General features: G+C 58.2%; 1 long non-coding RNA gene across 3 annotated transcripts; it reads left to right on the forward strand.

Moving 5' to 3' along the window:
* The first annotated feature begins 1,278 nt into the window (after positions 1 to 1,278).
* On the forward strand, positions 1,279 to 17,112 carry LOC138843201 (uncharacterized). 3 transcript variants are annotated; one of them, XR_011379244.1, is made up of 5 exons: positions 1,279 to 2,693; positions 2,847 to 2,956; positions 4,304 to 15,186; positions 15,286 to 15,436; positions 16,819 to 17,112. It is a non-coding gene; the product is annotated as an uncharacterized lncRNA (long non-coding RNA). The 3 variants fall into 3 exon arrangements; XR_011379245.1 differs by having other exon boundaries at positions 15,329 to 15,436; XR_011379243.1 differs by having other exon boundaries at positions 4,304 to 15,436.
* The last annotated feature ends 7,192 nt before the right edge of the window (positions 17,113 to 24,304 follow it).

Here is a 24,304-nt window from a genome sequence, read left to right on the forward strand (position 1 = left end):
GGTTCTCAGAGCTGTCAGTGTCTGTGGGTCCTGGGCTATGGGGTAGCTGGCTCCTTCCTGTGACCCCCACTGGCCTTTCCTTTGTCCTTGCCCCTTCTCCTTGCCTCTCTGTCCCTCCCCTGTTGGAGGCCCCGAGCCTGATTTGGGGCTCTCTCTCCCCTTCTTTGTCCTCAGGGAGACCCAGGAGCAGCCAGGCCGGGAGCACCTGCACCTCCCAGAGTTCCCTCTTGTTCTCCTGACACAGGGAAGCCCCAGTGCCTACTGTGGCTGTCTTCCCTTTACTGACCTCTTGGCTCCACCCCAGCCCAGGACTCCTGCCTCCCTGGGTGTCCCATATTGATCCTGTATGGACCTGACCACTCCCCCACGCTGGGAAATGGTGGTGGTCAAACTGCCGCCCAGGGCTGGGGCCAGAGTGAGTGAGGTTATGGCTGCGAAGCTCCCAGCAGTGGACGAGCCCATAGGCGAGTCCTCAGGGCAGACAGAGGCTGTGCTGGGGTTGTTATATCTTAATGTTAGCCGTCGCAAAGCACACCGGACACCGGAGTAAGGGAAAGGGTTTATTGGGAACACCCTACAGACGGGAGTGAAGGGGTGGCGAAGGAAAAAAGAGAGAAAGAGAGTCTAAGAGAGAGAAACAGAGAGGAGAGGAGCTAGCAAGGAGAGAAGATAGAGCAGAGAAGAGGAGAGAGGAGAGGAGAGCCAAGAGACCAGAGGTGGAGGCTAGAGAGAGCAACCAAGCGAGAGCAGGAGAGAAGGGGCAAGAGAACACGTGTTCAGGAACAGGCTCTTTTAAAACTTTGCCTGAGGGTGGGCAGGGAAGCAGGAGCAGCCAATCCCATTAGGATGGGGGTGGAGCCTGGCTCAGGTAGCTGGGCCATGTGGCCAACTGCGCCAGTTTCCTAACAGGAGTTTCCCCCTAGATCTGGGACACCAGGTCTTGCAGGAGCCCCCCCCCCCCACATGTTGCAGTGCATTCGTTTCTGGGAGGAGGAGTGTGGTGGGGGCAAGAGGGCGTGGAGTCACCACACAGACCCCGGGAGTCGGGTGAGAGCAGGCCTGAGAGAAGCACGGGACGCAGGCCCCGTGAGCCGTGGCTTTACAGCTCCGTCACAGCACCGCTGACTTGAGTGACAGAACATTTGATGTAGCGTCGCGATGCCAGTGACGCTGCACCATGGTTTGAGGCGATCATTCAGGGGTTGAAGAGAAAGGAGTGGATACACTGAGTCTGCAAAAGGCAAAATTAGTAATGATGCTAAGACTAGAAATGAAAAGGTTTCGAAATACCCTACAGGGTTTAATTTCTCAAAACACTAATATCACAACCTAAGAAAGAATTGTGCAGTCTTTGTCTCACTCAAGTGGAAAGGTTCCTGTGCAAACCAGCAGAGGGCAGCACCTGCTGCGGTTTCCTGCTCTGACATCAGAAGGCGCCATTGTGACGTCATGCCCGCTGCCTGCACAAAGCCTTGGCTTGGCCTGGGTTCTGTCATTTGCCCAGGAAGCGCTGTCCCGGGGACCTGGGGCTGGGAACAGCTGCCTGTGTTTCCCTTGTTTGGTTTTTGTTCTTCAAAGTGCTGTTGTTTTGGTCCAATTTGTTTTGTCTTTTTCTCTTTTGATTATTTTGTTCTTTTTTTTCTATTTTGTTTATTTTTTTCTTCCAGCATTCATATTCTTTTTTCCCTTTCTGATTGATTTTCCTTGGATATTTCATTTCTTATTTGGATTTTTTCTTCATTTTTTTCCTTGGCTTTCCTCTTGTTTGTGGTTTTTCTTTATATTTTCTCCCATTGTTGGGTTTCCGTTTTTTCACTTTGAGTTTTTTTCTCTTTTTTACCCCCCCCCCTTTTTTTTAAATAAGACTGTAAGGCCGTTTGCTTTCTTGTTATACAGTTCAGGTTCTTGGGATTTTTTTCTGTATGCTTTATTACTGATTTATTTGTGTTTTCTCACTTTTAACTGTTTCGATAGGGTTAGTCTCAGTTGTTAGTCCAGTTGAGTTCATTTAGTTCATGTTTTCTGTTGGTGATGTGAACTGACTTTGTCCATTTTGTGTTCTGATTTCTGTTCATTTGATTTCTGTTTGTTTCATCTTCGTTTGTGCTCAAGTAGTCAGAGCTGTAGGAGCTGATCTGTGTCAGCTGCTGGCTCGGGGTCTCCCAGACGTCAGCCCTGCTGACCCTTCCTGGGGGAGCCCTGGAGAGGGAGAGGAATCCGGAGGAAGAATCGGATCCTGCTGCTGCTGTTGGGTCAATTTTGTTTTTTCTTTTTCCATTTTTGATTACTTTGTCCTTTTTCTATTTTATTTTGTTTCCAACCACCATTCATAATCATTTTGTGTTTTCTCATTTAACATTTTATTCCACTAGAGCAGTCTCCGTTGTTGGTGTGGTGTAGTTGATATAGTTCATGTTTTCTGTTGGTGATGGGAGCAGAGTGAGTTTGTTCATTTTTGTGTTTTGATTTCTGTTCATTTGATTTCTGTTCCATTTTCATTTGTGCACCACTCGTCTCCCTTCCTGGGAGCCCCAGGAGAGGGAGAAGAATCCCGAGGCCAGAATCGCATCCTGGATGGGGACTTCCCGGGGAGGGACTGCCTGCTGTCCCCCAAGCCCTCTGTGTCCCCAGCGGTTCCCGCGTCTCTCGGCAGAGCAGGGCAGGAGGTGTCCATGGCGGCTCCTGGGACCAAGGTGAGAAGGCTGTCAGATGGGACAGGTGCTGTCTGCACAGGGGCGGGAGAAAGGGTTTTCACTGGGAATTCAGCCTGCAGGGGACTCAGCTGTGGCGCCTCTGTGTGCAGGGGAGGGGCCATGGCAGTGCGGGCCCTTCTGTCCTGTGCACAGGGGCTCTGCTGGCCTGTCTGTGGTGGCTCTCCAAGATTCAAGACCCAAAGAAGCCCCAGAAACCTGATCTGCACCAGCAAGAAGACTTCCTGTGGAAGGACCTCTTGGTGGTAAGGGACTCACCCACAGGGGGGCGGGGTCACCCCAGACAGCCAGGGTGTCCTTTGGCTTTGCATCTGTGTGCAGGAATGGAGCAGGTGCATAGGGGAGGGGGAGGGATTCACACTGATGCCCATGGGCCCTCCTTGGTCAGGGGAGAGTGCAGAGGGGCTGTGGGCTTCACCCCTGCCGGTTCTGGAGGCTCCAGCAGCATGAGCCATCCTGCGTGGGTGCTGGCTGTGTGCAGCTCTGTACCAGGGTCTAAGGAGGGGAGAGGCCGCGGCAGCTCCTGACAGGCCTCAGGCTGCAGCAGCCGGGGGTTCCTCTCCTGAGACGTGGAGCCGAGGTCTCGGCACTGCTCGTCCTTCCCCTCTGCCCCAGCCCTGACCAGGCAGTGTGGCCGAGCGTCTAGGAGCATCCTCACCGCCATCCCATCCTCAGGACAGACAGACTGCCCCGGGGTCTCCATGGGAGATGCAGCAGCTCCCACCTGGACAAGGGAGCGCAGACGCTGGGCAGGTGGAGGTGGGGCTGCCAGGTGCAGGGAGACCGTGTCCTGGGCGTTTCTGTCCTTCCTGCAGGCCATGGCTCTGTGCCGTAGGCCCCTGGCCCATTCCCATGGGCGCGGATGGAGGTGAGTGCTTTTTTTCCTCTGAGACTCAGACGTCCGGTTCCCGTCCCTCCTGAGAGCCCTGACCTTCGAGTCGGGCCCTTCAGTCCTTGGAGCCTCACCGTTCCCCCCTGGGAGATGGTGTCTCTGAGGGCCACAGTGACCCCATGAGTCTGGCACACAAGGTCCTGCATGGTGCCCGACGTCGGTGAGCACGTGAGAGAGGGGACCCGTCTGTGGCTGCCGGGCTCGGAGGTCCCTGCCGTGAGCTGTAGACCAGGCCAGCAGCCGGGGCTGTGCTGGGCCCTGGCAGGGGCGCTGGCATCCCTACAGCTCTGTGCTGCCATTACTGCCTCCCCGTGTCTGTCCTCGGGGGGCTGAGCCCCAGGGTGGGCATCTCCTCTGGCTTGGCTGAGGCACCTGCCACCTCTCTGCTGGTCTGTGGCCTTGTCACCAAAGTACCCTGGGGTGTCACAGGACAGGAACCAGGGACCAGGCCATGGCATGACAGGGCCCGTGTTCTCCCCTTGTCAGCTTGTCCCTGCCCCAGCTCTCTGACCTCTCTAATCCAAGAGGGCCCTGGGGTCACCAAAGGGTCTACACGGCAGATGCTGGGGCAGAGCTATGTCTCTGGTGACCCAGGTCTCCCCATCTTCCACGGGAAGACGGACTCCAAGACTTCCAGCCTCAGAATCCTTGCCCTAGTGGTCTCCAGAAGTAGAGTGTCCTTCTTCCTCGCTGCCCCAAGGACAGGACCCCGAGCTTCTCTCCCTGCCCCCTGGTCACCACGAGCGTCCACGGGAAGATGGACTCCGAGACGCCCAGCTCAGTATCCTCGCCCTTCCTGAAGAGGTGTTGAATGTCCCTCGTCCTCGCTGCCCCCAGACAGGACCCTGTGGCTTCTCTGGCTGCCCCCAGGAGAAACGATCGACCACCATGAGAAGGACTCCAACACCCCATCTTCAGAATCCTCGCCCTTCCAGAAGAGGTGTTGAATGTCCTTCATCCTCACTGCCCCCTGAACAGGACCTCGTGGCTTCTCTGGCTGCCCAGAGGTCACCACGATCATCCTAAGGAAAATGAACTTCGACATGCCCAGCCTCAGAATCCTCGCCCTTCCAGAAGAGGTGTTGAATGTCCCTCATCCTCCCTGCCCCAAGGACAGGACCCTGTGGCTCCTCTGTCCCCGGGGAGCAGCTGCTGCCTGGGAAGAACCTCGTTGCCTCTGTTGGTGCCCATGCATTGCCCTGCACTACTGCCTCTGTGCCTGCAAGTTAACTGATTTATGAGTTTAAGAGAAATCCATTAGGTCATAAATTTGTGGATGGAGAAACATGATTGCCTCAATGTGGGTTCGGGCACCTGTGCTCACACACCGGGGAGGGGAGCGCTGGGAGCCTGAAGGAGGCAGCTTGGAGCTGCACCCAGGGCCTGGGCTGAGTCCTGGCTTCAGTGCCCAAGGCTGGCACTGCCTTGGTTTCCCAGCCCCTGGGACTCTGTTTCTGGCTCTGTCAAGGGGGTGTGAGTGACAGGAGCACCTGCCTCCAAGGAAGCCCCCGGAACAGCACCAGACTCCCCTGGCTGCTGGGTAGGGCTGGGTCCTTAGAAGCGATTAGCTGCCTGGGCGGGGATCTGGGAGCTGTCAGCCGTCTGTGGGTCCTGGGCCGTGTGGGAGCTGGCTCCTTCCTGTGACCCCACTGGCCTTTCCTTTGTCCTTGCCCCTTCTCCCTGCCTCTCTGTCCCTCCACTGTTGGAGCCCCGAGCCTGATTTGGAGCTGTCGCTCCCTTCTTCATGGAGGAAGGACACTAAGCCCTGCCTAGGCTTCACATCCGAGTCACGGCACCACTATGTCGCTCCCCCTCTTCGTGGAGGAACGACACAGGACCCTGTGCTGTTCTTTTGTCTGCTTGGCCCTCCCCGGGTTTGCTGCTGGTTCTTCCCGGGTTGGCTACTGTCCCTTCCACCTCCGTGGAAGGGCGGTTCCCCCTAGCCACTTTGCCCACTTCCGCGGGGGAGCGGCACACCGCCGGCCGGCTCTCTCGGGGGTTGCACAGGTGTTCCTTCAGATAGATGTTCCCCTTAGATGTTCCTGGTGCATGTTGTCTCTCTCCTCCTTTATAGTCCTCTTCCACCAATCCCAACTCTGCTACCCACACGCCGAGTACACTGCTCTCCTCCAATCAGGAGCAGGTCCTGCTGTTTATTGGTTGAACTGGAGGCAGCTGTGTAGAAGCTGTTTCCCTTCTCAGCGCCATGTTGTGGGAGAGCAGATGCATAGAATAAGTCTTAATTCCAGTAACTTAGTCTAGTCCGGGTTGCTCCCCACAGAGCTCTCTCTCTCCTTCTCTGTCCTCTGTTCCTGTCCAGTCCAGGTGGCCTCTGTTCCTCCCCTGACCTGGGAGCCCTGGGGGTCAGAGCCCTGGGCATCAGCATCCGGGAGCAGATGCCAGGACCTGGCTCAGGGCTCAGGTTCAGAGACAACTCTTTCGCGGGACCGAAGGAAGCTCCTTAGACCAGGTGCATGGAGTGGAGTCCATGTGAGGACAGCATTATCACAGAGAAATGGTCACAAGTCAGGCAGCTCCCAGAACTGGAGCAGGTGCTGAGGACCCCACTCCATGACAGGTGGGACAGCTTTGCTGGACAACAGGAAATGAGGTGGGGAGATCAGCACCAGGGCTCCAGTTCAGTCCCCACACCTGCTGGTCGGACACCTCTTAACTAGTTAATTGCTCACAGCCTCATTAATGAACTGCCTCTGGGTCTTGTGCCGCAGCCCCAGCCCCTTGGCCCTGATGAATCTGTTTGGGTAGGGAGTGTGGGCCCAATGCCGCTGCCTGGTCCAAATCCATGATTCGCATGAATTTTCTTTAATACCTGGTATGGCCTCCCTGATGTCACCTTTTCATCCCTAGGTGGAGCACAGGTAGACTAGGTGACGTTTCATCAAATTATGAACGTCCGAGCGAAGGGTCTTGTTAGCATCTGAGTTCCAAGACTCTGTTAACTTTAGATGTTGCCCCGGTCTGGTGTCTCCAGAAACCAGATAGGGGAGGCCGGAGAGCTGGGTGCAGGGTGGAGCCTCTGGGTGTCCTAGGTGCTGGGCCCTCCCTTCTGCTGCCCCCAGACGGGAAGATTGAGCGACTGGATGCGGCTTTAGGAGTGTGTGGATCCTAGATGGGAGTCTGAGCAGGCACGGGCTCCACCTCCGAGTGGGCAGCACCATCATCAGTGGGGACCTCGGAGACAGGAGGGCGGCAGAGGAAGGGCGAGCTGGGCTCTCTCTGGGCCTGCGGTCTTAGCTCTCCCAGCTCAGGGTCAGAACCCAGGTCCTGAGTATTCTGATCTGGAGCTCGAACCCGTGGACTCTGTGCTCACGGTGCAGCCTGAGTCTGAGAAGGACACCAGAGAGTGCGGGGTCCTGCGGGCTGGGTCTGTGCCTGGCCCCCAGCGCTCCTGGTTCCCTGCCTTGCAGACAGAGCGCACTGGGACTACACAGCGCCATCACCAGGTGAGCCCCTCCCTTGCCTGGCTCTCTGTGCTGTGGTCTGGCTCCCTGCAGAGGGTGGTGGGATGGATTCTGAATCCTCTGGGGACCTTGCTGGGTGCACTGCTGCGGGAGAGGCCGGCATGGGAGTTCTGGGGTTCGGGAAGCTTCCAGTGGTGCCCAGGACAAGGCTCTCCGTCTGGCGTCCTCAGAGTGCCTGGGGATCCCTGCAGTGGGACGTGCAGACCCAGAGGGTGCCTGGGGTGGGGTGGATGGGAACCCCAGATCCACCCCTTGCACAGGCGTCCACTGAGCAGCCGCACACCAACGGGGCCGTGGCAGCGGGCGGCTCTTCCCACTCTCGCCTGGGATTAGAACCACCTGCGGGCTGGAAGCCACAGAGGCCCGGGCATCTCCCCAGGGAGACGCAGGTGTTCCGTATCAGGAGAGTTTGTAGTGGTCACCTGGGTCTCAGGAAACGCTGAGCGCGGCCTTGCCTTGGTGTGGGTGATTTTGGGGGTGTGAGTTTGGGCACAGCTAGGAGCAGGCCTGGGGCTGTGGGGTCCTCCTGGGGCAGGCGGCAGCACCTCTGATTTAGCCCTGCAGAACTTGTTTCTGTCTTCCCAAAGCCCAGTCCCACGAGTGCACGCTGCACAGAGGGGGAAGCCGCAGGGCGCATGCTCCTGACCCAGCGCCCTGGGGAGTCTCTTTCCAGACCTCTTACTGCGCATCCGTGTGTCCAATCAGGAGCTGAGGACGACCGTGGTTAAGAAGCCAGGTCAGGGCCAGGCCGCCCTGCTTGGAGTCCTGGTTCTCCTGTCCGTGCCTGGTGTCCTTGGCCGTGCAGCGTCTGTGTGGGGCCGGCATCTGTGACGTGGGCACAGGCTGTGAGGAGGCAGCGTGGGTGTGGGTAACCAGCAGAGCACATGTGGTGCACGTGCGGCCTGGACGGGCTCACTGCAGACACTTGATCCTGGAGGCTGCTCCTCGGGGCCTGGGTCCTTCGGCTCTCACAGTGCCCACTGGAACCGCCCCTTCCTGTCTACCACAGGGTGGTGTCTGAGCATGGACACCCTGATTTGGGCACGGTGCCTCTACTATTCACAACTCCCAGGGGTCTCAGAGCAGGTGTGCACACACCCTGCACACGCAGCCCTGAGAGGGTCTCTGGTGGACACAGCTGGGAGTGGGTGTGTTCATGCAGAGGCCGCGTGTACCTGGCTTGTTAGGAAGGCCGTGCCCCGGCCCCCTGTGCAGCGGCACTGAGGGCTCTCACCCCACAGGCCAGCGGGCAGGATGAGTGCTGTCCCTGCAGATGCTGGGGTGTTGGTGCTGCGGTCGCATTCATGGGCTGCCTCTTCCCTGTAACGTGGAGCATCCGTGTGGCCAGGCCGTGTGGGTGTCCTGCAGGATGCTGGGTCACGTTCTCTGCCTGTGGCTGTGTCTGCAGCTGTGGATTCTGAGGTCCTGTCACGACAGGCAGGTCCTCATGTGTCACCAACACCAATTCTTTGTGATTGCAAACACTTTTTTAAATACATTTTTAAAATATTTATTTATTAATTTCAAAGTCAGAGTTATACTGTCTTTCTCTCAATCACCCTTATATCCACTGGTTCCCTCACCAATTGAAAGCAATGGCTAGAGCTGTGGTGATCTGAGACAGGGAGCCAGGAGCTTCTTCTGAATCTCCCAGATGGGTGCAGAACTTGGGCCTTCTTCTACTGCTTTCCCAGGCCATAGCAGAGAGCTGGATCAGAAGTGGAGCAACCGGGACTCAAACCAGAGCCCAGATGGGATCTGGCCACAGCAGGTGGTAGCTTTACCTACCATGCTTCAGTGCCAGCCCCAAGCACTTCCTTCTTGCCTGTCTTCTCTTTCATATGTGTTGTTGTACGGGGCCTTCCTTTGAGGTATCACTCACGTACCGTGGACGTGACCCTGTGACGCGTCCTGCACACTGGTTCTAGGTGCACACCTGTCTCTATCGAGCTCACTGTGTGAGAGCTGGGCTCAGGGAGGCTGCAGATGGCGCAGTGACAGAGACACTGGACTCGGATCCCTTTCTTTCTCCCTCGCTTTCCTCTCCCCCACCAGGGCGTCTGCAGACCCAGCCCTGGGAGAGCGGAGGGAGGGTGTGACGCAGGCCCAGTGAGCCTGAATAGGAAGTGCTAGCATGGCTGGGGCTGCTCCATCCTGGCTGCGTGGGCACTGCTGGGGAACCAGAGCCCCGGACCCCACAGGGTGGGGGCACAGGTGAGCCTGGCATAGGGTGCTGCAGGGTGCCCAAAGTGCACCCCAGGACGCCTTGAACAGACGGGGTCTCTGCTATGCAGGGAACTACTGAAGGCTACAAGGTCACTGCTTAAGATGAGCCCCACCCATTCTATTCCTTAGCTCAGGTCACAGCCTCTGTCCCCATCCGGGCACAGACACCAGGCAGAGTGACCCAGGGTTGTGGGGGAGGGGCCCAGTGTCCCTGATCTTCAGTGGTTCAGGGCTGTCCCTGGGAACGTCCATCCGCAGGCCCCTCCTCCTCCTGTGTGTACAGGGAAAGCGAGTTCTGGCATCTGGACGCCCACGTGACAGTCTGCCTGTGTGCCCTTCCCTGACACCAGGGAGGCAGAGCAATTCCCTCCCTTGGGAGAGGGGGGCTCAGGCTCCAGGTCCAGGGCTGCCGCCCCTCCCCCACTGGCTCCCTGGCTCCCTGTGGAGCTGGGCCTCTGCCTCAGGCTCAGCTTGCATTCACAGCCTCAGCCCCACCCCTGCAGACCTGGGCTGTGGGCATTGTCCCCTCCTTCACAAACAGGGAAACTGAGTCCGAGATGAAGAGCCAGGCCTCTCCCCAGTGAGCGGTTCCTCCCAGGCCCAGGTGGCTGCTGATTCCTGCCCACACAGGGAGCAGCTGGGGCAGAGCCTGGGCATCAGCATCGGGAGCAGCTGCCAGCCCTGGGCCCAGGGGCTCAGTGTGGAGGAGACAGCTCCACCTGTGACAGAGGAACGTCCTTAGGCCAGTGCATGGAGTGGAGTGTATCTGAGAAGAGCATCATAATACAAAGTGATTCACGCATCAGGAGCAGGTTCTGAGGACTCCGTTCCCGTGATTGTTTTTTTTAGCACCTGAGAAGGCTTCCCATGGAGTCCTTGTTCTTCCTCCTGGAGGTAGAAAGAGGTGACCAGTGATGTTTAATTGAATTATCAATGTGCAAACACAAAGCTGTGTTTTAGGATCTAGGTTCTGTGACTCCTTGTTGACTCTGGCCACTGCCTTGGGACAGTTGTTCCGGGCATCACCAATGACTGGATCTGGGGAGGCAGGGGGAGCCGGGCCCAGGGTGGAGCCTCAGAGCCACTGCGGGGGCTGAGCCTGCCCCTCTCCTGCCCCTGGATGGGAAAGAATGAGCACCCGGGGTGTCTGTGAGTTTCTGTGGAGCCCAGATGAGTGTCTCCAGCACCGTGGGGATGCGCCCTCGCCGTGGGCAGCACCACCCAGCCCGCCCAGAACTTGGAGAGAACAGGGCCCCAGGGCAGGGAAAGCTCGGGGCCCTCATGGAGCCTGCGCGTCTCAGTGCTCCCCCTCAGGCTCAGAGCCCCCGGTGCTGTGGATTTTCCACTCTGGTACTCGCACCCGTGACCTGAGACGACCAGCTGCAGCCTGAAGCCAAGAACCCTGGCGACTCCTTGTGCAGGGTCCTGCGGACTTGGTCTGTGTCCGCTCCAGCTCTACTGGTTTCTATGGGCAGATGGCCACCCCTGGGACTTGGCAGCCCCCATTACAGGTGAGCCCCTCCCCTGACAGACCCCTTCCCCTGCACCGCCTCTTGCGCCATGTGTTTGGCTCCCAGGGAACTGTGGCTGGACCGGATTCTGAATCCTCTGGGGAACATTGCTGGGTGGAGAGGTGGGGAGAGACGGGGCTGGGATTTCTGTGGTTCTGGAAGCTCCCAGGTGGGTAGGGGTCAAGGACCTCAGTCAGGCGTTGTCAGAGCCTCTGTGGATCTCTGCTCTGGACAGTGAGAACCAAGAGGGCCCATGTGTCTGGGTGGACGGAGACCTGGGAGCTGCCCCTTGCACAGGGGTCCACTGACCAGCTGCAACTAATGGGGCGTGGTAGCGGGCGGCTCCTCCCACCATCGCCCTGGAATTAGAACCAACTGCGGGCTGGAAGGAGCAGTCCGGGCATCTCCCCGGGGAGATTCAGGTGTTAAGCACTAGGAATATTTTATATTGAGTCACCTGGGTCCCAGGACAGGTTGCGTCTGGGTCTTGCGGTCGTGTGGGTATTTTATGAATTGTGAGCATGGGCATTGCTAGGAGCAGGCGGAGGGTGAGGGTGTCCTCTTGGGGCAGGGCAGCAGGACCACTGATTAGGCCCCAGTTAGGTTCTGCCTCGTCAAATTCCAGTCCCCTCTGACACCCACACGTGGATGTGGGGAGGTCTCAGAGAACGGGTGCCTTCTGGGTCTGCAAGGTGCAGGGCCGCCCTGAGGGCAGGACCAGGAGTGCGCTCTGGGCTGAGCTGGTGGCCCTGGTGCTTGTGCCTCCTGTGCCCAGGGCTGGCAGGAGGGGCCAGGGCCACGGGCAGTGGAGAGAGGGGGGTGGACAGGTCTTCTGTGTGTCCTGTGTGCTGTGGCCGTGGGCGTGTGGTCCCGCCCTGGCAGGCTGCAGCTCCTCCAGGGTGGGGGCAGACACAGCACCGCCCTGGCTGACTCCTGCCCCCCACCCCAGGGTCCTCATCTCCAGAGGTGCGGCCTCGGCCTCTGCCAGCACCCGCACGTGTGTGCAGGAAACTGCTCAGCGCAGGGCACGCCTGGGCCCGAGGTGTCCGTGACAGGAGGTGGGGAGCCCAGCACCCTGGGGCTCAGTGCTCTGAGGGCTCCGGGGACTGCCACTAGAGGAACCAGGCGATGTCAGCTCCCAGAATCTGTCTCCTGGACAGCGTGTGGGTGCTGCCTTGGAGACCCGTGTGGAGTGTGCCTCGTCCTCACTGCCCCAGGCACAGGACCCCATGGCTTCTCCGTCCCCCGGGGAGCAGCTGCTGCCTGGGAAGAACTTGTAGCCCTGTGTGGGTGCTCACGGATGTCCCTGCCTGGTTTGTAATTTATGTCAGATGTCATGTCGAGAAATGTGCATGGAAAATCATCAGGACGCAGTGTCGGTGACAGGCACCTGTGGCCACACACGGGGACCGGAGCACTGGAGCCTGGACAGGCAGCTTGGAGCCGCGCCCGGGGCCTGGCTGAGTCCTGGCTCCAGTGCCCATGGCTGCCACCGACTTGGTGTCCCACCCCCTGAGGCTCTGTCTCTAGGCTCTGTCAAGGGGATGTGAGCAATAGGAGCCCCTGCCGTGGAGGGTGGCCCCCACCCCGGGAAGCAGCCAGAATAGTTCCCAACTCTCCTGAGCTCCTGAGTGGTGCTGGGTCCTTAGGGGCCATGGGCAGCCCGGGCGGGGTTCTGGGAGCTGTCAGCGTCTGTGGGTCCTGGGCTATGGGGGAGCTGGCTCCTTCCTGTGACCCCCACTGGCCTTTCCTTTGTCCTTGCCCCTTCTCCTTGCCTCTCTGTCTCTTCCCTGTTGGAGGCCTCAAGCCTGATTTGGGGCTCTCTCTCCCCTTCTTTGTCCTCAGGGAGAACCAGGAGCAGCCAGGCCAGGAATACCTGCACCTCCCAGAGTTCCCTCTTGTTCTTCTACACAGGGGAGCCCCAGTGCCTACTGTGGCTGTCTTCCCTTGGCTGACCTATCAGCTGTACCCCTGCCCAGGACTCCTGGCTCTCTGGGTGTCCCACATTCAGTATTGACCTGACCCACAGCCCCCACAGTGGAAATGGTGGTGGTCATCCTGCCTCCCAGGCTGGGGCCAGAGTGAGTGAGGTTATGGCTGCGAAGCTCCAGCAGGGGACGACACCATAGGGGAGTCCTCAGGGCAGACAGAGGCTGTGCTGGGGTCTCCCCCGGATCCTGGACACCAGGACCTGCAGGAACGCCCCCCCTTCATGTTGCAGTGGATTTGTTTCTGGGAGGAGGAGCACGGTGGGGGCAAGAGGCGCAGAGTCAGCACACAGACCCTGGGAGTCGGATGAAAGCAGGCCTGAGGCAGGCAGCCTGCAGACTCGTTTATTTCAGTTGCTACAACAGCTTATATAGCCAAGCCAGCCAATCTGGTCAAGGGGCGGTCTATGCCCTAACCAATCACAGCCTGTTGCCAGGCAGTTTCTGAAGCCATCCAATCACAGCCTGTTGCCCGCGGCCATCTTGGCCCTGCCTTCTCAGTCCGCCACACCTGCAGGCTCTGTAGGAGAGGTTTCCCCACCAGGTTGCACACTGTGGCCTGTGATATGGGCCAGGTCAGTTGTGTTTGCTGTGGGTTTTGTGTACAGAGTTTCTGGTGCTGACATTTCTGTCTCCTCTGTCTCCCTCTCTCTGTCCTCCTCTCCATCTATTTGCCTTCGAATAAGTAAGCAAATCCTTTTAAACAAGAGAGAAGTGAGCAGCTGGGACGTGAACAGACACTGGTACGGGACGCAGGCCCCGTGAGCCGTGGCTTTACAGCTCCGTCACAGCACCGCTGACTTGAGAGACAGAACATTTGATGTAGCGTCGCAATGCCAGTGGCGCTGCACCATGGTTTGAGGCGATCATTCAGGGGTTGAAGAGAAAGGAGTGGATACATTGAGTCTGCAAAAGGCAAAATTATGAAAGATGCTAAGACCAGAAATGAAAAGGGTTTGAAATATCCTACAGGGTTTAATTTCTTAAAAAACTAATATCACTCTCTTCAACCTGAGAAAGAATTGTGCATTCTTTGTCTCACTCAAGTGGAAAGGTTCCTGTGCAAACCAGCAGAGGGCAGCACCGGCTGCGGTTTCCTGCTCTGACATCAGAAGGCACCATTGTGACATCATGCCTGCTGCCTGCACAAAGCCTTGGCTGGGCCTGGGTTCTGTCATTGGCCCAGGAAGGGCTGTCCCGGGGACCTGGGGCTGGGAACAGCTGCCTGTGTTTCCCTTGTTTTGTTTTTTTCCTCCTGCTGCTGTTGTTTTAGTCAAATATGTTTTTTCTTTTTCCATTTTGATTATTTTGTTTTCTTACATATTTTGTTATTTTTTTCCTCCAACATTTATAGTCTCTTGTCGCTTTCTTATTGATTTTCCTAGGATATTTCATTTCAATTTGGATTTCTTGTCACTTTTTCATTGGCTTCCTCTTGTTTGTGGTTGTTCTTTGTATTTTCTCTCATTGTTGGGTTTCTATTTTTTCACTCTGTGTTTTTTTCTCTTTTTTATTCCTTTTTTTAAAAATAAGACCATGAGGCCATCTGCATTACTTGTTATATAGTTCAGGTTCTTGGGATTTTTTTCTTTATGCTTTATTACTGATTTATTTGTGTTTTCTCACTTTTAACGGTTCCGACAGGGTTAGTCTCAGTTGTGAGTCTAGTTGAGTTCATTTAGTTCCTGTTTTCTGTTGGTGATGTGAGCTGACTTTGTCCATTTTGTGTTTTGATTTCTGTTCATTTGATTTCTGTTTGTTTCATCTTTGTGCTCAAGTAGTCAGAGCCATGAGAGCTGATCTGTGTCAGCTGCTGGCTCAGGGTCTCCCAGACGTCAGTCCTGCTGACCCTTCCTGGGGGAGCCCTGGAGAGGGAGAGGAATCCGGAGGAAGAATCGGATCCTGCTGCTCCTGTTGGGTCAAATTTGTTTTTTCTTTTTCCATTTTGATTACTTTGTACTTTTTCTGTTTTACTTTGTTTCCTGCCACCATACATGTTCATTTTGTGTTTTCTCATTTTAACATTTTATTCCACTAGAACAGTCTCCTTGTTGGTGTGGTGTAGTGGATACAGTTCATGTTTTCTGTTGGTAACGGGAGCAGAGTGAGTTTGTTCATTTTTGTGTTTTGATTTCTGTTCATTTGATTTCTGTTGTTGCATTTTCATTTGTGCACCACTCGTCTGCCTTCCTGGGAGCCCCGGGAGAGGGAGAAGAATCCCGAGGCCAGAATCGCATCCTGGATGGGGACTTCCCGGGGGGGGACTGACTGCGGTCCCCCAAGCCCTCAGTGTCCCCAGTGGCTCCCGCGTCCCTCAGCAGAGCGGGGCAGGAGGTGTCCATGGCGGCTCCTGGACGGAGCTGAGAAGGCTGTCAGGTGGGACAGGGGCTGTCTGCACGGGGGTGGGAGAAAGGGTTGTTACTGCGAGGTTCAGCCTGATTCAGGGGACTCAGTTGGGGTCTCCCATGTTTGCAGGAGAGGGGCAGTGGCAGTGTGGGCCCCTCTGTCCCCTGCACAGGTAACTACTGCCCAGTCCGGGTGGCTCTACAAGGTTTAGGATCCAAAGAAGCCCCAGAAACCTGATCTGCACCAGCAAGAAGACTTCCTGTGGAAGGACCTCTTGGTGGTAAGGGACTCACCCACAGAGGGGCGGGGTCACCCCAGACAGCCAGGGTGTCCACTGGTTTTGCATCTGTGTGCAGGAATGGAGCAGGTGCATAGGGGAGGGGGGAAGGACTCACACTGATGCCCATGGCCCTCATTGGTCAGGGGAGAGTGCAGAGGGGCTGCGGGCTTCACCCCTGCCGGTTCTGGAGGCTCCAGCAGCATGAGCCATCCCGCGTGGGCTGGCTGTGTGCAGCTCTGTACCAGGGTCTAAGGAGGGGAGAGGCCGCGGCAGCTCCTGACAGGCCCCAGGCTGCAGCAGCCGGGGGTCCCTCTCCTGAGACGTGGAGCCGAGGTCTCTGCACTGCTCGTCCTTGCCCTCTGCCCCAGCCCTGGCCCAGGCAGTGTGGCCGAGCGCCTAGGAGCATCCTCACCACCATCCCATCCTCAGGACAGACAGACTGCCCCGGGGTCTCCATGGGAGACGCAGCAGCTCCCACCTGGACAAGGGAGCGCAGACGCTGGGCAGGTGGAGGTGGGGCTGCCAGGTGCAGGGAGACCGTGTCCTGGGCGTTTCTGTCCTTCCTGCAGGCCATGGCTCCTGTGCTGGAGGCCCCTGGCCCATTCCCCATGGGTGTGGACGGAGGTGCGTGCGTCCTCTCCTCTCTGAGACTCAATCGTCCGGGTCCCACCCGCCTGAGAGCCCTGACCTTTTAATGGGGCCCTTCAGTCCTTGGAGCCTCAATGTGCCCCCCTGGGAGATGGGTGTCTCTGAGGGCCACAGTGGCCCCATGAGTCTTGCACACAAGGTCCTGCACGGTGCCCGACGGGGGGGTCAGCTTTTGAGAGAGGGGACCCCTCTGTGGCTGCCAGGCCCGGAGGTCCCTGCCATGAGCTGTAGACCAGGCCAGCAGCCAGGGCTATGCTGAGGCCTGGCAGGGGGCTGGCATCAATACAGCTCTGTGCTGCCAGCACTGCTTCCCCGTGTCTGTCCTCCGGGGGCTGAGCACCAGGGTGGGCATCTCCTCTGGCTTGGATGAGGCACCTGCCACCTCCCTGCTGGTCTGTGGCCTTTCACCAAAGTGCCCTGGGGTCTCAAAGGGTCAGGAACCAGGGAACAGGCCATGGCATGACAGGGCCCCTGTTCTCCCCTTGTCAGCTTCTCCCTGCCCCAGCCCTCTGACCTGTGAAATCCAGGAGGGTCCTGGGGCGACCAAAGGGTCTACCTGGCAGATGCTGCAGCAGAGCTATGTCTCTGGTGACCCAGGTCTCCCCATCTTACACGGGAAGACGACTCCAGGACTTCCAGCTCAGAATCTTTGCCTCTGAGGTCTCCAGGAGTAGAGTGTCCTTCTTCCTCGCTGCCCCAAGGATAGGACCCCGAGCTTCTCTCCCTGCCCCCAGGTCACCACCATCGTCCACTGGAAGATGGACTCCAAGATGCCCAGCTCAGAATCCTCGCCCTTCCAGAAGAGGTGTTGACTGTCCCTTGTCCTCGCTGTTCCAAGGACAGGACCCTGTGCCTTCTCTGGCTGCCCCCAGGACCAAACGATCTACCACCACGAGAAGGACTCCAAGACCCCCAGCTTCCGAATCCTCGCCCTTCAGGAACAGGTGTTGAATGTCCTTCGTCCTCGCTGCAAACAGGAGAGGACCCCGTGTCTTCTCTGGCTGCCCCCAGGTCACCACGATTGTCCACAGGAAGATGGACTCTGAGACACCCAGCTTAGAATCCTCGCCCTTCCAGAAGAGGTGTAGAATGTCGCTCATCCTCGCTGCCCCCAGGACAGGACCCCATGGGTTCCCTGGCTGCCCCCCAGGTCACCACAATCATTAAAGGAAGAAGGACTCCGAGACGCCCAGCTTTGGAATCCTCGCCCTTCCAGAAGAGGTACTGAATGTCCCTTGTCCTTGCTGCCCCAAGGACAGAACCCTGTGGCTTCTCTGGCTGCCCCGATGATCATCCACCAGAAGATGGACTCCGAGAAGCCAGGCTTCAGAATCCTCGCCCTTCATGAACAGGTGTTGACTGTCCTCGTCCTCATGCCCCAAGGACAGGACCCCGTGGATTCTCTGTCTGCCCCCAGGTTACCACAATCGTCACCTGAAGATGGACTCCGAGACACCCTGTTTAGAATCCTCGCCCTTCCAGAAAAGGTGTTAATGTCCCTCGTCCTCGCTGCCCCAAGGACAGGACCCCGTGGCTCATCTGTCCCCGGGGAGCAGCTGCTGCCTGGGAAGAACCTCGTTGCCTCTGTTGGTGCCCATGGATTGCCCTGCACTACTGCCTCTGTTCCTGCAAGTTAACTGATTTTTAAGTTTAAAAGAAATCCATTAGGTCAATAAATAGTGGCTGGAGAAACATGAAGGACTCAGTGTGTGTTTGGGCATCTGTGCTCACACACGGGGAGCGGAGCACTGGGAGCCTGGAGGAGGCAGCTTGGAGCCGCGCCCGGGGCCTGGGCTGAGTCCCAGCTCCAGTGCCCACGGCTGCCACTGCCTTGGTTTCCCACCCCCTGGGGCTCTGTTTCTGGCTCTGTCAAGGGGGTGTGAGTGACAGGAGCACCTGCCTCCAAGGAAGCCCCCGGAACAGCACCAGACTCCCCTGGCTGCTGGGTAGGGCTGGGACCTTAGAGACCTTGATGTCTGGGCGGGGTTCTGGGAGCTGTCAGCCTCTGTGGGTCCTGGACTGTGGGGAGCTGGCTCCTTCCTGTGACCCCACTGGCCTTTCCTTTGTCCTTGCCCCTTCTTTCTGCCTCTCTCTCCCTCCCCTGTTGGAGGCCTCAACCCTGATTTGGGGCTCTCTCTCCCCTTCTTTGTCCTCTGTTCCTATGCAGTCCGAGTGGCCATTGTTCTTCCCCTGACCTGGGAGCCCTGGGGTCAGAGCCCTGGGCGTCAGCATCCGGGAGCAGATGCCAGCACCTGGCTCAGGGCTCAGGTTCAGAGACAACTCTTTCCCAGAACTGAAGGAAACTCCTTAGGCCAGGTGCATGGAGTGGAGTCCATGTGAGGACAGCATTATCACAGAGAAATGGTCACGAGTCAGGCAGCTCCCAGAACTGGAGCAGGTGCTGAGGACCCCACTCCATGACAGGTGTGGCATCATTGCTGGACAACAGGAAGTGAGGTGGAGAGATCAGCATCATAGTTCCAGGGCTGGGCCAGGCTGCCCGGCTTTCTGTTCTGGTTCTCCTGTCCAGGCCTGGGTATCCTTGGGTTGTGCAGTGTCTGTGTGGGGCCCGCATTTGTGACGTTGGCACAGGCTGTGAGGAGGCAGCATGGGTGTGGGTAACCAGCAGAGCACATGTGGCACAGGTGTGACCTGGGCGGGCTCACTTGATCCTGGAGGCTGCTCCACTCGGGCCTGGGACCCTTGGCTGTCACAGTGCACATGGATACCGCCCCTTCCTGTCTACCACATGGACATGCAGGATTCGGCACGGTGCCTCTGCTGTTCACAACTCCCAGGGGTCTCAGAGCAGGTGTGCACACACCCTGCACACGCAGCCCTGAGAGGGTCTCTGGTGGACACAGCTGGGAGAGGACGGGTTCATGCAGAGGCCGAGTGTACCTGGCTTGTTAAGAAGGCTGTGCCCCCGGCCCCCTGTGCAGCGGCACTGGAGGGCTCTCACCCCACACTGACAGTGGGCAGGATGAGCGTTGTCCCTACAGACACTGGGGTGTGGGTGCTGGGGTTGCATTCATGGGCACCCCTCTTCCCTGCAACGTGGAGTGCACGTGTGGCCAGGCTTCGTGGGTGTCCTGCAGGATGTCGGGTCACGGTTTCTGCCTGTGGCTGTGTTGGCCAGGTGTGGATTCTGAGGTCCTTTCATTATTGGGAGGTCCTCGTGTGTCACCAAAACCAATTGTTCGTGATTGCAAACACTTTATTAAAATAAATTTGTAAAAAGATATATTTTTTGGCAGGCACGGCGGATCACTAGGCTAATCCTCTGTCTGCGGCGCCGGCACTCCGGGTTCTTGTGCTGGTCGGGTGCTGGATTCTGTCCCGGTTACTCCTCTTCCAGTCCAGCTCTCTGCTGTGGCCTGGGAGTGCAGTGGAGGACGGCCCATGTACTTGGGTCTTGCACCCGCATGGAAGACCAGGAGGAAGCACCTGGCTCCTGGCTTCAGATCGGCGCAGTGCGGTGGCCGTAACAGCCATTCGGGGGGAGAAGGGGCAGACCTTTCTCTGTCTCTCTCTCACTGTCTAACTCTACCTGCAAAAATAGGATTTATTTATTAATTTGAAAGAGTTAAAATGATATAGAGACAGAGAGTCTTGCATCCATTGGTTCAAATGCCAGTTGGCAGCAGTGCCTGGAGCTGTGGTGATCTGAGCCAGGGAGCCAGGATCTTCTTCCCAGCCTCCCATTGGTTGCAGGGGCCCAAGGACTTGGGCCATCTTCTACTGCTTTCCCAGGCCATAGCAGAGAACTGGACCAAAAGAGGAGCAACCGGGACTCAAACCAGCGCCCAGAAGGGATCTGGCCACAGCAGGCGGCTGCTTTATCTGCCATGCCACGCTTCAGCCACAAACACTTCCTTCCTGCCTGTCTTCTCTTTCATATGTCTTATTTACGGGGCCTTCCTTTGAGGTGTCACTCACGCACTGTGGACGTGACCCTGTGAGGCGTCCCGCACACTGGTTCTAGGTGCACACCTGTCTCTATCGAGCTCACTGTGTGAGAGCTGGGCTCAGGGAGGCTGCAGATGGCCCAGTGACAGAGACACTGGACTCGGATCCCTTTCTTTCTCCCTGGCTTTCCTCTCCCACACCAGGGCGTCTGCAGACGGAGCCCTGGGAGAGTGGAGGGAGGGGCTGACACAGGCCCAGTGAGCCTGAGTAGGAAGTGCTAGCCTGGCCGGGGCTGCAACCTCCTGGCTGCGTGGGCACTGCTGGGGAATCAGAGCCCCAGAGACCCCACAGGGCAGGGGGCACTGGTGAGCCTGGAGATAGGGTGCCTTGGAGGGTGCCCAAATTACACCCCAGGACAGCACTGGACAGATGGGGTCTCTGCTATTCAGGAAAGTACTGAAGGCTACAAGGTCACTGCTTAAGATCAGCCCACCCAGTCTGCTCCACAGCTCAGGTCACAGCCTCTGTCCCCATCCGGGCACAGACACCAGGCAGAGTGACCCAGGGTTGTGGGGGAGGGGCCCAGTGTCCCTGATCTTCAGTGGTTCAGGGCTGTCCCTGGGAACGTCCATCCGCAGGCCCCTCCTCCTCCTGTGTGTGCAGGGAAAGTGAGTTCTGGCATCTGGACGCCCACGTGACAGTCTGCCTGTGTGCCCTTCCCTGACACCAGGGAGGCAGAGCAATTCCCTCCCTTGGGAGAGGGGGGCTGAGGCTCCAGGTCCAGGGGCTGCCTCCCCTCCCCCACTGGCTCCCTGGCTCCCTGTGGAGCTGGGCCTCTGCCTCAGGCTCAGCTTGCAGTCACAGCCTCAGCCCCACCCCTGCAGACCTGGGCTGTGGGCATTGGCCCCTCCTTCACAAACAGGGAAACTGAGGCCAAGATGAAGAGCCAGTGAACAGTCCCTTCCCAGTGAGCGGTTCCTCCCAGGCCCAGGTGGCTGCTGATTCCTGCCCCACCCAGGGAGCAGCTGGGGCAGAGCCGGGGCGTCAGCACCCGGGAGCAGCTGCCAGCCCTGGGCCCAGGGGCTCAGTGTGGAGGAGACAGCTCCACCTGTGACAGAGGAACGTCCTTAGGCCAGTGCATGGAGTGGAGTGTATCTGAGAAGAGCATCATGATACAGAAGTGATTCACGCATCAGGAGCAGGTTCTGAGGACTTCTTTCCTGTGAAATTTTTTAGCACCTGAGAAGGCTTCCCATGGTGTCCTTGTTCTTCCTCCTGGAAGTAGAAAGAGGTGGCTAGTGATGTTTAATTGAATTATCAACGTGCAAACACAAAGCTGTGTTTTAGGATCTAGGTTCTGTGACTCCTTGTTGACCCTGGCCACTGTCCTGGGACGGTTGTTCCGGGCATCACCAATGACTGGATCTGGGCAGGCAGGGGGAGCCGGGCCCAGGGTGGAGCCTCAGACCTCGGCAGGTGCTGAGCACCCCCTCTCCTGCCCCTGGATGGGAAAGACTGAGCACCCGGGGTGTCTGTGAGTTTCTGTGGAGCCCAGATGAGTGTCTCCAGTACAGTAGGGACCCACCCTCGCTGTGGGCAGCACCACCCAGCCCATCCAGATCTCGGAGAGAACAGGGCCACAGGGCAGGGGGAGCTCGGGGCTCTCATGGAGCCTGTGTGTCTCAGTGCTCCCCCTCAGGCTCAGAGCCCCCGGTGCTGTGGCTTTTCCACTCTGCAACTCACACCCATGACCTGAGACGACCAGCTGCAGCCTTAAGCCAAGAACCCCGGCGACTCCTTGTGCAGGGTCCTGCGGACTTGGTCTGTGTCCGCTCCCAGCTCTCCTGGTTTCTATGGGCAGATGGCCACCCCTGGGACTTGGCAGCCCCCATTACAGGTGAGCCCCTCCCCTGACAGACCCCTTCCCCTGCACCGCCTCTTGCGCCATGTGTTTGGCTCCCAGGGAACTGTGGCTGGACCGGATTCTGAATCCTCTGGGGAACATTGCTGGGTGGAGAGGTGGGGAGAGACGGGGCTGGGATTTCTGTGGTTCTGGAAGCTCCCAGGTGGGTAGGGGTCAAGGACCTCAGTCAGGCGTCGTCAGAGCCTCTGTGGATCCCTGCTCTGGACAGTGAGAACCAAGAGGGCCCATGTGTCTGGGTGGACGGAGACCTGGGAGCTGCCCCTTGCACAGGGGTCCACTGACCAGCTGCAACTAATGGGGCGTGGTAGTGGGCAGCTCCTCCCACCCTCGCCCTGGAATTAGAACCAGCTGTGAGCTGGAAGGAGCAGTCCGGGCATGTCCCCGGGGAGATTCAGGTGTTAAGCACTAGGAATATTGTATATTGAGTCACCTGGGTCCCAGGACAGGTTGCGTCTGGGTCTTGCAGTCGTGTGGGTATTTCATGAGTTGTGAGCATGGGCATTGCTAGGAGCAGGGGTGGGGTGAGGGTGTCCTCTTGGGGCAGGAGCAGCAGGACACTGATTAGGCCCCAGTTAGGTTCTGCCTTGTCAAATTCCAGTCCCCTCTGACACCCACACGTGGACGTGGGGAGGTCTCAGGAGAATGGGTGCCTTCTGGGTCTGCAAGGTGCAGGGCCACCCTGAGGGCAGGACCAGGAGTGCGCTCTGGGCTGAGCTGGTGGCCTGGTGCTTGTGCCTCCTGTGCCCAGGGCCGGCAGGAGGGGCCAGGGCCACGGGCAGTGGAGAGAGGGAGGTGGACAGGTCTTCTGTGTGTCCTGTGTGCTGTGGCCGTGGGTGTGTGGTCCCGCCCTGGCAGGCTGCAGCTCCTCCAGGGTGGGGGCAGACACAGCACCGCCCTGGCTGACTCCTGCCCCCCACCCCAGGGTCCTCATCTCCAGAGGGGCGGCCTCGGCCTCTGCCAGCACCCGCACGTGTGTGCAGGAAACTGCTCAGCGCAGGGCACGCCTGGGCCCGAGGCATCCATGACGGGTTGTGGGGAGCCCAGCACCCTGGGGCTCAGTGCTCTGAGGGCTCCGGGGACTCCCACTAGAGGAACCAGGTGATGTCAGCTCCCAGCATCTGTCGCCTGGATGGCGTGTGGGTGCTGCTCTTGGAGACCCGTGTGGAGTGTGCCTCGTCCTCACTGCCCCAGGCACTGGACCCCATGGCTTCTCTGTCCCCCCGGGAGCAGCCTCTGCCTGGGAAAAACTTGTAGCCCTGGGTGGGTGCTCACGGATGTCCCTGCCTGGTTTGTAATTTATGACAGATGTCATGTCGAGAAATGTGCATGGAAAATTGTCAGGACTCAGTGACCATAATGGGCACTTGTGGTCACACAAGGGGAGTAGATTGCTGGAGCCTGGACAGGCAGCTTGGAGCTGCGCCTGGGCCTGGGTGGGTCCCAGCTCCAGTGCCTGCTACTACCTTGGTTTCCCACCCCCTGGGGCTCTGTTTCTAGGCTTGTCAAGCTTGCATGAGCAATAGGAGCCCCTGTCTTGGAGGGTGGCCCTCCACCCCGGGTAGCTCCCAGAATAGTTCCCAACTCTCCTGAGCTCCTTTGTGGTGCTGGGTCCTTAGGGGCCATGGGCAGCCTGGGCGGGGTTCTGGGAGCTGTCAGCCTCTGTGTGTCCTGGGGCTGTGGGGAAGCTGGCTCCTTCCTGTGACACCCACTGACCTTTCCTTTGTCCTTGCCCCTTCTCCCTGCCTCTGTCCCTCCCGTGTTGGAGGCCCCGAGCCTGATTCGGGGCTCTCTCCCCTTCTTTGTCCTCAGGGAGACTCAGGAGCAGCCAGGCCGAGAGCACCTGCACCTCCCAGAGTTCCCTCTTGTTCTCCTGACACAGGGAAGCCCCAGTGCCTACTGTGGCCGTCTTCCCTTTGCTGACCTCTCGGCTGTGCCCCAGCCCAGGACTTCTGGCTCTCTGCGTGTCCCACATCCCATATTGACCTGACCCACAGCCCCCACACTGGGAAATGGTGGTGGTCCTCCTGCCTCCCAGGCTGGGGCCAGAGTGAGTGAGGTTATGGCTGCGAAGTTCCCAGCAGTGGATGAGCCCATAGGCGAGTTCTCAGGGCAGACAGAGACTGTGCTGGGGTCTCCCCTGAGATCCGGGACACCAGGAACTGCAGGAGCCCCCGCTGTGTGTTGCAGTGGATTCGTTTCTGAGAGGGAGAGCGCAGTGGGGGCAAGAGGTGCAGAGTCACCACAGACTCCAAGAGTCGGGTGAAAGCAGGCCTGAGGCAGGCAGCCTGCAGACTCGTTTATTTCAGGTGCTACAACAGCTTATATAGCCAAGGCAGCCAATCTGCTCAAGGGGCGGTCTATGCCCTAACCAATCACAGCCTGTAGCC

This window comes from Oryctolagus cuniculus, chromosome 10 (genome assembly GCF_964237555.1).
Source record: "Oryctolagus cuniculus chromosome 10, mOryCun1.1, whole genome shotgun sequence".
NCBI classification, from domain to species: domain Eukaryota; kingdom Metazoa; phylum Chordata; class Mammalia; order Lagomorpha; family Leporidae; genus Oryctolagus; species Oryctolagus cuniculus.